General features: G+C 36.7%; 1 long non-coding RNA gene across 1 annotated transcript in view; it reads left to right on the top strand.

The window, feature by feature from the left end:
- The window catches only part of LOC141570378 (uncharacterized), a 425,177-nt gene that overhangs the window by 141,488 nt on the left and 266,092 nt on the right, over nucleotides 1–17,597 (top strand). The window contains exon 2 of the long non-coding RNA XR_012494382.1: nucleotides 13,912–14,014. This is a non-coding gene — a long non-coding RNA (uncharacterized LOC141570378). The remainder of the gene's footprint in view (nucleotides 1–13,911; nucleotides 14,015–17,597) is intronic.

The raw sequence follows: 17,597 nt of genomic DNA, 5'->3' as shown, positions 1-17,597 counted from the left end.
TTACCCTCTGGTAACCACTAAACTATTGTCTGTGTCTATGAGTTTCTGTTTCTCTGATCCTTCTAAATGTAAATCCCCAAGATCTTGTCAATTTTACAACTCAGAAAGGCCTTTCTCAAGGACTTGGGAAAAAAGCCTTTGAAATATAATCAAGTCACGCCCCTATCTCAGTCTCTAGGGGAGAGCAGGAGCCTAACTTCCATAGTGCATATTAGCAAATGCACATTGCCCAGCCTCCTTCATCCCCACAGTCTTCTAGTACTAGTGTTCCACTAGCCTACTCTATTGCTTTGGAAACCCTCTGCCTTTTGTTTCAATCTCTCTGTTCTGTTGTAATAGTCTTGATTCCTATTGCAATAATCTTTTTTATTCTAATTTTTTTAAATCAAAATTTATTGGGGTGGGGCCTGACCGGTGACTCAGGCGGTTGGAGCTCCGTGCTCCTAACTCTGAAGGCTGCTGGTTCGATTCCCACATGGGCCAGTGGGCTCTCAACCACAAGGTTGCAGGTTCAACTCCTCGAGTCCCACAGGGATGTTGGGCTGCGCCCCCTGCAACTAGCAATGGCAACTGGACCTGGAGCTGAGCTGTGCCCTCCACAACTAAGACTGAAAGGACAACAACTTGGAGCTGAACAGCACCCTCCATAACTAAGATTGAAAGGACAACAAGTTGACTCGGAAAAAAGTCCTGGAAGTATACACTGTACCCCAATAAAGTCCTGTTCCCCTTCCCCAATAAAATCTAAAAAAAAAAAAAAAAAAAAGATGGGAGTTATTATAAAAAAATATTATTGGGAGTGACAATTGTTAGTAAAGTTACATAGTTTTTAGGTGTACAATTCTGTAATACATCATCTCTATGTCCTATGGTGTGTTCACCACCCAGAGTCAGTTCTCCTTTCATCACCATATATTTGTCCCATTATTGCAATAGTCTTGAATAAAATCTTGCTTCCCTGTTTAACTCTGCCCAGTACATTTTTTCTTTGACAGACTTGACAGATCAGGTAGATTTTTCTTTCAAGAAGCATAGCAGTGAAGGAAAGAAAGAGGGTACAGTTTGAGAGGGACAATGTTAAAGATTTGTTGTCACAAAAATGGGAAAGATGTGGACATGCTTGTATATCCCGATGATAGAGCTATGGCTATAAAGCTATACCTTCTAACTTCCATCTTGAATCTTCTTGCTTGACTCAGTGTTTTGGAAATCTTGACTTTTACCTCTGGCTTGGTTTCCGGATTCTATTTATTGGCTGATGGATAGAGGTTCATTGATAGTATTTGTATAACCACTTCCTCCCACATCTGAATTGACAATCCTTTTAGAAATATAGTTGTATTTCTTGTTTTTAACTGCAGACCAGTCTTCTTTTCTTGAATACAATAGACTTGGTATTCTCTTCTCAAGCACTTTCCCTTTCTGTTGAGTTTCTTATACTCCTCAGGTGGAGTATTTAGAATAATACCATGAACATTTAATATTAAATTCCATATAATTAACATGAAAGTATATAATATATATCATGTGAGCTTAAAGTGAGTGCTATATTTTACCTGATATTATATATTTTTCCACTCATCCATCCATCCATCCATTCAGATAACTAACATACATTTATTATGCCAGGTACTATGTTTGGTCCTGGAAATATGATTAATAATACCATATAAAACCTATTGACTAGTTGCTATCTGCCAGATTTTCAGCTAAGGGTTTTATTATATACATTAATTCATTTATTCCACAAAGCTCTAATAATAAAAAAAAGTTACACCAAGGAACTGGCTCATGTGATTGTGTAGCTGGCCAGTCTGAAAACTACAGGGCAGGCCCACAGGCTGGAGACCCTGGAAAACAGATGTAGCAGAAGTCCAAAGGCAGTCTGGAAACAGAATTCCCTCTTCCTCTGGGAACATCAATCTTTTTCTCGTCAAGCTTTCAACAGACTGATAACACCCACTCATATTATGGCGAGTCATCTGCTTTACCCAAAGTCTACTGATTTAAATGTTCATCTCATCCAAAAAGTAACCTTGACAGTGATCTCTAAATTGGTGTTTGACCAAACATATGAGTACTAGCCTATCTTGGCCTAGCCAAGTTGACACATAAAATTAATTATCACACTGCTTTACATGTATCTTTGCATCGCTCAACAACCCTGTGAGGTATTATCAATGCTGTTTTTAGATAACAAATTGAGGGAAAGAGGACAAGTGGTTTGTCTTGGATGACAGAGTAAACTGTAGAACAGGGATTCAAACAGTGCTCAAAACTACAATACTTCCACTTATGGGTGAAGAAACTAAGGCATAGAGAAGTTATGTAATTTGTCCATGTCACGCAGCTAGTAGATGATGGATTCAGAATGTCACGTGGGGTGTCCTGCGGGGTCTCTGTTCCCGCTCCCCACATAAGAACGCAGGATATGGTGAGGCCAAAAAGGAACACCCACAGAGCCATAGGTAGGGGAGTCATACCACTATAGTCTCACTGGAGGCTGGATTCACATGACGTGCGAGCTGCTGTCCGCTTTTCTGCCAACCGACCAACTCTCCTTGACTCTCCTCAACTCTCCTCAACTCCCCAATGAAGCCACGACAGTTATATTAGTGGCAATGGCTCAATGGTTACAGCTGACGGCCAACTAGCCACAGCTGACGACCATCTGCTACCCGAGCCAGCACTCCTCCACAGGCCGAGAGCCTGGAAACTGCTCTCTGAGGCTCTGTCCCCACACACAATTTGAACTCAGATCTGACTTTAAAGTCTCTGCTGTTAGTGATGACTGAAAATAAACATTTTCAGTCTCTGTCTCCAGGCAGCTCTCAGTCTATTAGAGGAAATCATATATGAAAACAAATAATTAGCACTGATGGAGAGGAAATAATTAATTCTGTTTAGACAAGCTAGAATCTTCCTGGAAAATAAAGACTCTGACTTTGTCTTTGAAATTAATAGGGCTTTCTTAGTTGAACAAAAACACACTTCAGATAAAGGCTATGGCAAGTGAAAGGTAATAAATATGAAACAGCAAGGTGTTATCTGGGAAAGAGTAAGCTTTTTGGTATTGCTTCCATTGGTATAAAGTGCCTGTTGAGGTGAGGGTGGGTAAGTTGGAGATGAGAAGATGACGATGGCCATTCCACCCAGGTAGGGTGGGACTGGATTTTATTTTGTGGTTGGTAAGGAGCCAATGAGGTATTTGGAATGGGGGAGAGATATCATTAGACTTCACTTTTAGTAAACATGCTGAAATCTGTCAGGAAGAATTGTGAAAGACTTTGAAGTAGGCCAAAACCATTACCAGGTTTCTTCACTCCTGAGGTATTGTGTTGTCTAGAGCACACCCTTGTGGTTCATTTGATTCTATGGAATTTGCATCTTTCATTGTCTGAGCTATTTAAAGCTCTGTAAATTGTAGTCATGGTAATTCAAATAACTCTTATCCACAGATGTGCAAATGAATTCTGTCTGGTGGAAGGAAAATCAATTTCCCTCCTTGCTATGGAAAAAAGCCAGTTTTGCAACTATTTATAGATTCAGTTTTGCATTTCTGATTAGCCTATATAAGTATGGTACTTTGAATTATCCTTTGAACACATTTCAACATCTTACTAGTTCCCTCATTAATTAATCAGGTAAGTAGTATCTTTGATACATGTTTATATTTGTATGAAATTTATCATGTTACTTTAAAATAGTTTTTCTTTAATAGGTGTGTCTTAGGGGAAGAGATGATTGTGGGAACAGAGCCAGGAGAGCAGTTTCCAGGCTCTCGGCCTCACGTAGAAAGGTGCTGGCTCCGTTATTAGATGGCCATCAGCTGTATCTATTTGGCCATCAGCTGTTACTGGTTAGCCATTAGCCACTAATATAACTGCCATGGCTATGCTAGCAAGGGCAGATTGCAACTAGCAAGTGGGGTTAGCAAGCATGGATGGCGGATTATGAATCTTGTGGATCCTACTTCCTGTGTCTCGCCCAGCCAGTAAGACTGGGGTGCAGGAAGACCCCCTGTTGGGGTACTGGTGGATGTTTGCTTTGTGTCTCGACCAGCCACCATCGAGAATATAGTGGTATGACTCCCCTATCTATGGCTCCATTGGTGTTTCTTTTTGACCTCACCACATTTTGCGTTCTTGTGTGGGGAGCAAGAGCTGAGACCCTGTGACAATGATGTAATACATACTAAGGCAGTGGTAGCAGTGGAGGGAAGTTGATAGATTAGAAATAACTTTGGGATGTAGGCTGATAAAACCTAGTGCTCTGATGAGACATAGGAAGTATGAGGGTTCAAAAATGATTCCCAGATTTCTGGCATGGTTGATTGTATAGATAGTAGTTGCTTGTATCACATATGACCAGGAAAAAGATAGCAAAGCAGACATTACAGTAATTTACTAGATATTTGCTGGTAGAGTTCAAAAGTATCTCCGCAGACAGGTTTTGATTTGGGACTCAAGTTTATACATGTAAATTTATGGGAATAGATTGGAACACAATGGAAAAAATGTAAGGTGAAAATACAAGTTGGTCCAGTATAGAGCATTTTAGGGATGAGCAGAGTGAAAAGATCCAGTAAAAGAGATGAAAAATAAATCTCTTTTATTTAAAATGATGTAGAAGCCAATGAGGGGGTAATATATTAAGAAGGAAAGGCTAATCATTGCTGTCAGATACTAAAAATTTCAGTCCATTGGATTTGACAATGTGGAAATCAGTTGTTACTAAGTTTAAATGTCAAGATGGGGGGATAGAAGCAAGATGGGAGGACTATAAAATTGGATAGGAAAAAAAAGAAAGCTGTGGCAAAGGAGTTAGGGATGGATGAAGAATTTAGGGAAGAATTAAAAAAAAATTTTTTTAACTGCAGTTAACATACATTATTTTATTAGTTTCAGATATACAACATAGTGATTCAATATTTATATAACTTATGAAGTGATCACCTCATAAGTCTAGTACCCATCTGATACCATGCAGTTATGACAATAGCATTGACTATATTCCCTATGCTGTATTTTACATCCCCATGACTATATTTCTTTTTCCCTTTTTTTGTACTGACATATTTTTTTTCCTTTTTTCTTTTTTGCACTGACATATTTTTTTATTTTTTCTCTTTTTTATTTTTTCATTTTTTGCACTAACATGTTTTTATTCCCCTGGGACTGTTTTTATGACTGGCACTTTGTACTTCTTAATTTCTTCCCCCTTTTCACCCATCTCCCAATCCCCTGCCTTCTGGCAACAATTGATTTGTTCTCTGTATCTGAGTTTGTTTCTATTTTGTTTGTTCATTTATTTTGTTTTCTTTAGATTCCACATATAAGTGAAATCATAAGTTATTTGTCTTTGTCTAACTTATTTCACTCAGCATAATACCCTCTAGGTTCATCCATGTTGTTGCAAGTGGCAAGATATCATTCTTCTAATGGCTGAGTAATATTCCATTGTATATATGTGCCACTTCTTTATCAGTCCATCTATCGATGGACAATTGGGTTGCTTCCATATCTTGGCTATTGTAAATAGTGCTGCAATGAACATAGGAGTGTGTAATCTTTTTGAATTAGTGTTTGGATTTCTTCAGATAAGTACCCAGAAGTGGAATTGCTGGGCCATAAAGTAGTTCTATTTTTAATTTTTTGAGGAACATCCATATTATTTTCCACAGTGGCTGCACCAATTTACAATCTCACCAACAGTGCACAAGGGTTCCCTTCTCTTCATATCCTCACCAGTACTTGTTATTTATTGATTGATGATGGCCATTCTCACAGGTATAAGGTATTATCTCATTGTGTTTTTAATTTGCATTTATCTGATGATTAGTGACATTGAGCATCTTTTCATATGTCTATTGACAACCTGTATGTCCTCTTTAGAGAAATGTCTATTTAGGTTCTCTGCCCATTTCTCGATTGGATTGTTTTCTTTTGATGTTAAGTAGTATGGACTCTTATATATTTTGGATATTAACCCCTTATTGGATGTATCATTGGCAAATATCTTCTCTCATTCAGTCATTTGTCTTCTCATTTTCTTGATGCTTTCCTTCGCTGTGCAAAAACGAGTTTGATGTAATCCGATTTGTTCATTTTTTTTTCTTTTGTATCATGAAGGAGAAGTTTTTAAGATTGAACATAGTATAAGGGGAAGGGGCCATTTGAAGACAATTAAAAGTGAGAGGGACTAATTGATAAAAATAAAGCTCCAAGTTAGATAGAAATATATGGGACTCAGAGTCCCAGTAGAGGTATCTGTCTCCAAAAGTAGGAAGAACAGGTTTTCCTCTGATACTCACAATAGGAGGAATAGATAGGAGCAGCACAGGTAGCTTTTCAGGTTAGAAAACAGGGAGGTAAGAGAAATCTTACTTGATGACTTTCAATATCATGTATTCAGAGTGAAGGAGTAGAATTCAAGAAGAAAGGCAAAATTATGGCTAGCCCTTTAATTGAATGGGAGTGGGAGCTGATGAAAAATAAAATCTACATGGTAAAATTAATCTGTTAAAAGTAGCTTTGGCCTTGGTGTGTTACTCTTTCTAAAGTTTTGTTATGCAGGTATGGAACAATTGGTCCGTGAATGGTTGCTAAGAGACTTGCCTACTCTTAAATATCTTTTTACCCTCCTGTACTTCTTACTATTACGCTTTATAGTATTTTAGAAAACAATGGGCCACAATCAGTCACCCCGAATCTCAGATAGATATGTGTAGCTGGAAACAGCCCCTCTAAAACTGTTTCATATCATTTTAGATCCATAATTGGAATCACTGGGTTGTGAGATGGTGTAATATAGAACAGATAATTTCAAGTGGGGCAAAATTATAATGAACTATTCTTTCCCCCTACCATTGACATTAAGGTGTGCTTTAAAAATTATAAATGTAAGTATCTCTAGCATTAGGTATATGTGTATATATTATATTTTATAAGTATATATACATAGACGTTATCCCTTTTGACTTCATCACTTTTCACCTTTTTTTTCCCCAGTTTTCTAATAAAGGTGTATCTTTCTACCAAGACTGGGAATGTAGTCTCTACATAGAATCAAGTATACCACAGGAGAACGACAGGCTATTTGTTAATACCCATTACCACCACTGAATGGAGCTCTATGGTGGTCAATATCATATTTTTGAATTTCAGTGGTAGCTGGGGTGCTTGGTGGCAGGCTTTTGGGGACTTCATTCCAGAGTGGAAGGATAGAGCAGGAATCAGATTAGGCAGTTGCTGAGGAAATTAATTGGCCTCTTCCAGCTGTTTCTCACAAGGCAGCAGGGCAGTCAAATGCACAGTGTATAACGTGTGGGGCAAGACCAGGTGTGGAATGGATCATCCAGTACCATCCTGATAACTAATTGGTAGCAGTCTGATAGCCCTGGCCTAGCAGCAGAAACCATTCCAGTAACAGTAATATTTGAAATCAGGTAGGTGATGCCATGGCTGATTGTGGGTGATCCGTGCATTCACGTCAGAACCCCAATAGCATCCTGATAAGACTAGCAAGGGGTTGCTTGTGGTGATGATGATGAAAAAGAAAGCTTAGGAGCTATAAGTACTATAATTACTATAAGTAACCCACTACTCATCCTTGATATAATTCTAGGTAGGTGTTGATATATTTATCTTGGTAAGAATTATTTAGAAATTAGGGTGGGTGGTTCTGGACTTCCAGAAGAGACTCATTGGCAGATATATGTGAGAATCTGAAACAAAAATGGATCACATGATGACAGAGTCTCTCCCTTTACTACCAATAAATTAATGACATTTCCCTGAATTGCTATAAAAAAATCTGTGACATTCCCCAAAATACCTCTTCTAAATTCTAAGGAGACAAGCAAAATTATACTACATATACCACAATGACTGGAAAAAAAAAAGTATATAAATGACAAGGTGAAAGGAAATAAGGTAGAATAGTAAAATGGAGCTATAAAAAAAAGTAAATACAAACACATGCTCTACAAGTCTCACGGTATCTAAGAGAGGTACATCAAATCAATCCTGTTTCCTAATGAGTCAAAGCAAAATGGTTTTAAGACAAATTGAATGATTCACATGGTCTGTATGATAAAACATAACTGCTTGAGCTGAGGCCCTGGCCTTGAAGTCTCGGGAAAATATCTCCCATGCTTGTTACAAAGGAAGCATAGAATGAAATAGTGGATAATAAGAATTTCTAATAGTGGTTTATGATAGTACTTTTCAATGTAGGATAATTCATCAAACTAAAGCATCATTTAATAAAAATGATTCTGTGGAAGACCCAGGCCGTATAGTCTAGATTAATCCTTGGATGACACACAGAGGTGCAAAGGAATAGAATTGCTCCACCTGGGCTTCTGAGGGTGTCAGGGGGTGCAGATAGCTTCTGCAAAATCCTTAAGTGGAGCTATTCTGTGTTAGTAATGGAGGCAAGATCCCTCTGTCTTAAATATCGACTAAATGGAGGATAGCATTTTTATACTTTTACTAAAATTAAAGAATTTAACTAAGACTCTGTATTAAAGAAATAGCTACTGTATAGGCCTAGCCATAGGCAAGGTCAAAAATGTCTAAAAATGAACTCAGTTTTGCCTGACTTCAACTCTTGAACAAATGAAAAATCAAGTTCTCCAAATTCCAAATCTTACAGCATCTGTGAGACTATTGCAGTTGGAAATTTTTCCCGTGTAGGAATAATTAATTGCTCAGTAGGCCATAAAAAAAATTCACTCAGGATATCTAACAACGTAGATTCAAATTACTCCTCAGTAATTAAAGGAGATTTTATATCAATTCCTATGACAAAATTCTATCAAAATTTATGAAAGACAGCATTTTTTCTGGTATTGGTCAGCTCACTTTTGTCTGTGGAGGCCAATCTGGGTCTATTATATCGTATCCCTAGTACTTAACAGTTTTCGTAGGTGTGAGGTAGAGATGGCTAGCATATGTTAGGTTATTTACCACATGCAAATGGGTGTGTGTGCCCCATACAATGACGATGATAATGATATGATAATAATAGCAACTTTATTGGTATTTACTATACTTCTATACTTACTGTACACTTGGTACTTCCTCAGCACATCATGTGCTTTATTTAATTTGATCTTCACTACCTACTTAGTTTTATTAAGTGTAATTGTCCCCAGTGAACAGATATGAAAAGTGAAGTTTAGAGTTTAAATAGCTTGCCTATGTTTGCACAACTACAAGATGGAACATGCACCCAAACAGACTTATTCCAAAGTCTGTGTTCTTTCCTATTTACCAGCAATATTTGGCTTTGGATCTTTGCTTTTCAGTTTCAGCATCTACAGGTTGTAAGTCTCAGATCAGAGCCCAGGTTAAGGGACTTTGGTTACTCAGCATGAGGGGAGTATATTACCTAACCCAAGGTTTAGCCATCATTCTAAGATGGGGAGTGCCCCACAATTTGCTGGGAAGATAACTGTTAAATGTTTATTTTAGCCAGCATGGTAGATTCAATTTAAAAAATATATGTATTTTCCATGTTCATACAGAATCATGATAATTAGTATATGACCGAGGTCTTTTAAATATTTTCACTTGACTGGTAAAATTAAAATTGTTTTATGAATAAGAGAGAACTTTATATTTCTTATGATGTCGTTAAAGGACTGTTAGTCACATCTATCACTTATTAGATGCTGGGTTCTTCGTCAGGGTTTGTTACTGGTGTGGTAGTCTTTCAATGAGCAATTCTGGTTTACTTTATGGCAATCTAATTCACAAAATGATTTCCAGATAGACATTATGTTAAATAAGTAGGAGTTGCTTGTACATTTTCTCTTCATACTGTAAAAATTTGGCATAGTGCAAAATTCTCTACTCTCAGGAAATGCTGTTCACAAACACAAAAACGGAAGGATGAAAAATGTTTGCGTATATATACTGTTCAAAAATAACTCTCTGCAGTTGTTAGTTTTATGCTTTAGAAATAAACCCTGAGGGTACTGATAAATTGCCTTAAGGCAGTTCTGCTTTTAGGCAGTATATCCTAATGCACTTCTACTATGAGTCATACATTCTTCTTCAGTTTATAAGGATACTGCAGGGTGTCTGAGAGCTTAGGGTTTATAAAAGAACTGAGTGGAAGGGTTAATCAGGTAAGGCCTCTTGGAGGAGTAGCTTTTTAGGCTAGGATCCTGAAATGATGATAAAGAAAGGTGTTCCAGGAGATACAAAAGATATAGGGAAATTGAGATTGAAATTTAAAATAGCCTCCAGGATAATAAGAAGGAGAAGCAGCAGATTAAGTCATATGTGAGGAGATAAGAAAATGGGAGGCAGCAATGGATAACAATGCAGCGTCCAAATTGGATTCATGGGTGGTGGTGGAAAATTATATTTTTACAGATTTTTGTGTAGCAGGTGCTGTGAAAATGAATGAAAGACTAATTTGTGTGAGACAGAGGAATAAGAGTAACAGGGAGTTGTTCAGTAAATTCTGTGTATGTTCTTCGATTTGCCACTCAGATATAGCAGTAAAGAAGATAATTCTCTCCTTCAAATCGATTTGGTCATAGTCTTAGGGAGGAGACTGAAGTACGTGTAGTATAAAGAAAGGTGCTACACGAATGAAAGTAAATTTTAAAAATTCACTTTGAATTTGAGGAACTGAGGAACATTGGATGGAATAGGTGACTTTGATACTGATCTATGAAGGATTAGTAGCATTTCAGTAGGCCAGAGGCATGGATAAAATAAAGACATTCCAGGTTGGAGGACAGGAGCTGGCCAGGGGTAGAGGTGAGCAGAGATATGACTGTTGGTCAAAGCATTGGAAGGAATATATAAAATATTGAGAAGTAAAGCCCCTTGTCTTTAAATCTATATGTAGATCAAGACTTGGTAAATGGGAAGACCCTGTGCAGTTTGTCAATGACTTTCCCCCTAAACTTGTTTCTTATTTGAAAATTATGATGTAAGTGAAGGATAGCATTGTGGGATAAACTGTCAATAAAGCTAGATATGGTTTCTTATACATATAGTAAAGCAATTTAAAATGCATACAGTGCCTTCACTGACATTTTCTAACTATATCCTCTCAAACATTTATGATTAATGAGGGAAAATATTGTCCTTCTATCCCATGTAAGACAATGGAGATTTAGAATCACTTGCTCAAGTTTACTTAATTGGTAAGTGGTGGAGAACAATTTAGATTCACGTTTCCTGATGTTATGTTTAGTCTCATTATACCACACATGCAAAATGACAGAGAGATAACCATTGTAACTGATTGATGAATAGTACAAAGGGAGAGTCAACACAGAGAGGAGTAAAGAATTTACCTGAACATCTCGAATTTCCTAGAAAGAGAGTTTTATAGTCCTTGATTTTAAGAGACAGCATTTCCTCCATTGGTTGATGGGCTAGTTATGAAAAAGCCAACTGCTGAGATATACTATTAAACTGCTATATCTGAATTTGAAACTAGTTGGTCTGGTCATGCCCCATTTAAGTTGCTATTTTAATGGACAATGGTGAACATACCTTCTGTAACAAATAGTAATGAATGAGCTCTTATTAAAAGGGATCTATTTTCTATCAAGTTCATGTTTAGTTATAGTTTTATTGCAAGGGTAAAAGGGAGGAAAGAATCCTTTCAGGAATTATTACAGGATGTCTAGAAAAACATAAAAACATAATACTACTATTTTCCATTATGCAGTCTATTTTTACACCAAAAGCAAGAAATTTCAAGGATTTTATTCATGGCTTCATCAGTCTTCACAGTGTTCTTATAAGTCAGGTAGGTGGTAAGAATTACTATTAAGAGGAGAAGAAACTTAACACATTTATTGTAAGAAAAAAACTCACGGAGACAGAAGACTTGCAATAAGAACATTTTAGTTTGAAATATTACATATAATAACAGGGGTTAAAGAATTATCCAAGGGAGGAAAAAATTAAATCTAACTATTGGAATATTAAAATGTTTTTTCATAATAAGTGAAAATAGAAAATAAATCACAACGAAGATTAAAAATAGAAAAATTCATGGCACTTCAGCTAAATTCAATAAACATTTATTGAGTGCCTAATGAATTTAAACTTTAATCATTTTCTGTTTCTAGTTATATTGAAAAATACTGTTTCTTAAGTGCCAAGTATTAAAAATGTTTTAAAATGCTGAAGAAGTTTCCATGAAAATAGAAGCAGTATATGAAAATGAGCTTTAATGGTTCTGGTTGTGAGTGGTTGTGAGGAGGGAAAAGCAATAACAATTCTTAGTAGGACCTCTGCTGAAGGGTTGCATAAATTATAAAAGAAAATAAACACAGGGATGTCCTCTGTATTTAAGTATAGAGTCTGGAAAAGTTTTAAATAAAGGGTTATGATTAGCTATTCATCTTCAAGGTGCACAAAATAGAAGGAAGAAAAACAATAAGCCATAATATGAGAAAATTTCAGTTGAAACTTGGATTTTCCAGCAATGATCATTGATTGCCTAATGCAACACAAGGATGGGCTTTTTTTTAAAGCAGGTCATGGAAGATTGTTAGGCAAGAAAAGAGTTTGAGATATAGGGACATAGGAGTCCTAAGATCCTTAGCTGGTGTGTGTGTGTGTGTGTGTGTGTGTGTGTGTATGTGTATTTTCAGACTATGTTTTCAAGGGATTGTTAAATTTATTGTTAAATTCCATTAAAGGATGGATTGGTATTCTCTACAGCTTATTTCTTCAATTTGTCTGAGTCTCTAAGTCTAGGAAAATATTTTCATGTTAAAATTTGCTGTTCCATGCAATCAAAGTGTGTCCAAAACAATTAAGTGAACATGGAAAAATCAATTACTCAATATGTATTGTGGACATATTGTGAGATGTTTCCAAATTTTAAAGTAGAGCAAGACACCTTGCCCTTAGAAGCCCAAAGTCATGCCTGCTGTTTCCCGACTGTCAGGGAAAAGTTTCCAGTTGATAGTGACTTGATTTTCCAGAAGCGTATATCTCTTCCAGAAGCATATAGATTTTTAAAAGAGAAGTTGATGGATAAGGCAATGCTTAACCTATAAGAAAGAAGCTCTAAACTTTCATCCAGAGGGACTGGGGAAGTGACTGTATTGACAGAAGTTCTTTCAATAGCACTATAAAAGTAACTACCTGTGTTTAAGGTGGGCGTAGGGACAAGATATAATAAAATAGTAAATTGATAAAGTGACTAGGAAGAAATGAGTAAAATAAATCACAAAAAGAGAAGAAAGCAGAGGAAAGAGAGGTAAGCTGGTTACAGGGGAGAGAGAAACAGACTGAGCAAGAATAAAAAGGAGATAGATCCCAAAGAACTATGTTCTGTTTTAAGGTAGCAAAAGGCAGTGTCTATATGTTACTAAACAACCAAGCAATTTAGTGTAAAAATTAAAATTGTTGTTTTGCATTATGTAGACTTACCCTTAGCTACATTATTTAAAACAGAAACATTTCCATCTCTTTTCTCCTCATCTCCTTTTATCACTTTCCACCTGCCCTTGCATTTCTCCCTGTTTGATATATCACCTATCTGTCTATCTATCTATCAATCATCATCTATTTATCATCTATCTTCATCATCTTTGAGTATTTATTTTGATTCTTATATCAATTCCTTCAAGATGTCACAGGTTGATTATAGTCTTCATAACAACAGCTTCTAGATAACTTGAATGTGAGCCTCAAAATTAGATTAGTGTTTTCCCCGAGTGGGTCAAGCCTTTAAAAAGTTATACCTTTCTTAAAATGTAGATTTATTGATTAAAAATCTTCAGTGATGATTATCTATGTTCTAGATTCTGTATTTTAAACACATTTACGTAATTAGTTTTATGCACTTTAATATTTGAAATGTATTACTATAAAGATATACAAACTTAAAACTAACACAGTTTTCTGATTTTAGATATACATCCTTATTCAAATACCGATGCAAGTGTTGAAGCCAGAAAAATGCAGCCAGATGGTATCAGAGGAGGACTTAGAGGACTACTTCCAGAAGTCTAACAGTAAGTTAAGGTGAATGTGTTGTGGTTTTTTTCTACATTCTTACTGCTGTAAAAAATTTACTGAAATGTTGAATGCTTAACTACTTTCAGCAGCAAGCCTCAAAAAAACACCAGTGAAAATTTAAGAATTCTTTTTCCTGTCCTTTTCTTTTACTAGTTTGCATGAATATCTCTTATCCTTTGCCTACAAAATTTTTCTTCTTGAAACTTGAATTCTGCTTTCATTACTTTTGCCGTTATGCTATAGGTGATTTTGGAAAAAAAAAATCTTTTGCAAAAGTTTTACACACTTATGTTACAGGTTTGACAATAGTGAAGGAAAACAGAATTGGTTACTGCTATTCTACCTCAATGAAATTATAACCTTCTATAAATACCTCAAAGGTGATTTCCAGGCAATTCACACTGTGTACAAGTTTGATTGTTTATTGATTTCAGAGTATACTAGAACATTAATTAATTATTTTCCTTGGGGGGGAGAGGGTGTTTAAATCTGCCTGAAACTAGGTTTTATTTTTATTTTTTTATTTTTTTTTCCCACCTAAATCTTTCAAGTGGCTGCAGTTAATAACATTTTTAAAGTTCAGGGTCTGGCCCAGTGATGAAGGGATGGCCAACCAACTTCTCCATAAATCTACTAACAAATTAAAAGGGCATTGTTGATGAGCTCTGTTGTAATCATCTCTTGCATTAGACTGAATGATTAGATGTTTTTCTCTCTTTAATTCTTTTAAAGTGATAATTAGCTAGAGAAAGACTGAGGACTGAATTTTTATGCTTGATTCAATTGGTTTTCACACGTATTCTAGATGAAAGTGAAAGACTCCTCAAGCATGTGTGGAATTTGGTGTAATGTGGTATGTATAAATATGATATTTTACCTATCTCATATAATATAAAATGATTACTTTGGAAGAAAAATTTTATATCCTTGTGGGTCCCCAGGATAATCTTTTCTATCAAAGAAATAACTTAAAACATTAACTCAGCCTCTTGGTTTATAAACTGTGTAGCTTAGAGTATATTGCTAGAGTTTTAAAAGCAAAGAATTGTGAATTTATCAGGAAGCCTTATGAGTTGTGGTTGAATATAAAAATTAGTTAATTTGGGGAACTATATAAGCTCCATCCTGTAAGTCAATTATCCAAATCTTATTAAGATTGGATGTATTTCTATTGCAGATTTCTTTCTTTCTAGTTAGCTCAGGATAGTTCCATACTAGGAGAGATAAAAGAAAATTAAAATAATTACCTGAATACCTCAAGTGCGAAAGTGATTCTCCTTAAATATTAAGTTTAATGAGGCTTAAAAGAGTTGTTTTAGGCGACCTCTGAATCAGTCTTCTCAAACCCACCATCAATGACCAATAGAATTTAGTATGAATAATTTTTGCAACAAAAGAAAGGAGGTCTCTTTATAGGGGATAATGAACAAAGAATAAGAGAGAAGTTAACCTTCTAGTAGGGAGCCAGCTACCTGTGCCCTCAATTCCCCACACAAGGCTCTGAGACAGGTTACTCACATGTTCCAAGAGTTCTCCTGCACTGACGGGGCTGCTATGACTTCTGGGATATCAGATGCCACTCTTCCCTGGGACCAGGGTTCATCTCTGGATTTTGCCCATTCTCTCCCCTGCTTTTGTTGGGTGTTTTCACTATTTCAACTCCCCAAAGCTCCTACATAAGCCATGGAGTTTATATCCCATTGACTTTTCTTTTTCTTTCTTTCATTATTATTTAAAACAAAATTATTACATTTATTGGAGTGACATTGGTTAGTAAAATTACATAGGTTTCAAATGTACTATTCTATATCATTCCCATTGACATGTCAGTGTAAAAGGATGTTACATTAGAGGTTTTAACCTAGATGTCAATATATCTGCAAGATACCAAGGTGAGTCACGAAACAGACAATCCTGTAGAAAGTTTAAAGTGGAGTTAAAAAAAACACAACACTTTAGAGGATTTGTCTTCCCATGGGACAAGTCCCCCTTTATTTTATATTAAGAGAGGAGGGATTCAAGGAGATTACTTGGGCCACAGTCTCAAGAGAGCTGGAATCGGGGTCTTCCTGTTGTGTAATACCGAAGTTAGAAATGACTGCCAGATTAGTAGACACTGGGGAAGGTGTAAAGAAACCCTGGAACAGAATGGGTTTGTCTGGATCAAGGAACAAGATTTGAGAGACCACTCTAATGTTGCACATCTCTGAAGAGTCCACAGATTTCTCCCATCAGGGTAAAGCCAGCTGTAAACATCTGCTGTATCAAGACAGTATGAGGCCAGTTCAGGACCAGGCACTCAACAAATGCTGGGGAAATCACTGGGCTGAATGAGTTTTCAGCAGAAGACAGAGGATAAACTAACCCCACTGAATATATGTAAAGGGTGGCAATGGGGATAGAGGGGTGGGAGATGAAAGCATGACAGTGTATTCTGACTCAATTCCATGAGTCTTACTTGGTAAAGAACCATGTGCATAACTCCCAAGACTTGCTTAAATAATCCGGGAGGGGTTAATTACTACTGGCTCACTTGGTTTAATGTTTAATAACATTAGGAGTCAACAGTGTTTTCCAGTGGTACAAATTTTTTATCTACTTCATATAACAACATAATCTAAACAGAACTACTTAGAGTGTGCTTTTTTTCAAGGTGCAATAATTACAAATCACTAGGATATTTTCACATAGTACTTTCTTATTTAATTCTGCATTATCAAGTTTCCAGTTGATTTTATTATAGTGTAGGTTTGCATCTCATTTGTACCTGTAAGAAAACCCTTAAAATTTTTAATTTCCCCAAAGCCTTGCAGTAACAGCAGGTAGGGAAGCCAGTAAACCTAGAAACCACTGCCAAGTCCCCCTCTATGTGATTTGTCACATTCCAGTGACAAATTATTGGGCCATGATCTCTGGATGGGCATCTTCAAGGACGCGATGGTAGTGGTTGTGTTGGTCTTGATGTAGACTTCATTTTTGCTTTACTTCACACAAATCACATCAGAAAATAACAGAAAGCAATGCAAAATATATGTAATCTTATTAAGTACTCTGTTTAGAGTAGTGGTCTGAGGATCTGACAGTGAGTGGGCTGCAGAGAGCTGTTTTTAACTGCTCCACTCTGCCATATTTCTAGTCTTGTAGTTTCCATGGTAATGTTTAGACACACCTGCAATGGCCGCTGCTATTACCATTCTTTTTTTTTTTTTTTTAAGATGTTATTGGGGAAGGGGAACAGGACTTTATTGGGAAACAGTGTGTACTTCCAAGCCTTTTTTCCAAGTCAAGTTGTTGTCCTTTCAATCTTAGTTGTGGAGGGTGCCGTTCAGCTTCAAGTTGTTGTCCTTTCAGTCTTAGTTGTGGAGGGCGCAGCTCAGCTCCAGGTCCAGTCGCCATTTTTTTCTAGTTGCAGGGGGCGCAGCCCACCATCCCTTGTGGGACTCGAGGAATCGAACTGGCATCCTTGTGGTTGAGAGGACGCGCTCCAACCAACCGAGCCATCCAGGAGCTCAGCGGCAGCTCAGCTCAAGGTGCCGTGTTCAATCTTAGTTGCAGGTGGCGCAGCCCACCATCCCTTGC

Source organism: Rhinolophus sinicus, linkage group LG03 (genome assembly GCF_036562045.2).
Source record: "Rhinolophus sinicus isolate RSC01 linkage group LG03, ASM3656204v1, whole genome shotgun sequence".
In the NCBI taxonomy this organism is placed as follows: Eukaryota; Metazoa; Chordata; class Mammalia; order Chiroptera; family Rhinolophidae; genus Rhinolophus; species Rhinolophus sinicus.
The sequence above is the reverse complement of the archived record's forward strand: the minus strand, read 5'-3'. Positions and strand labels throughout refer to the sequence as shown.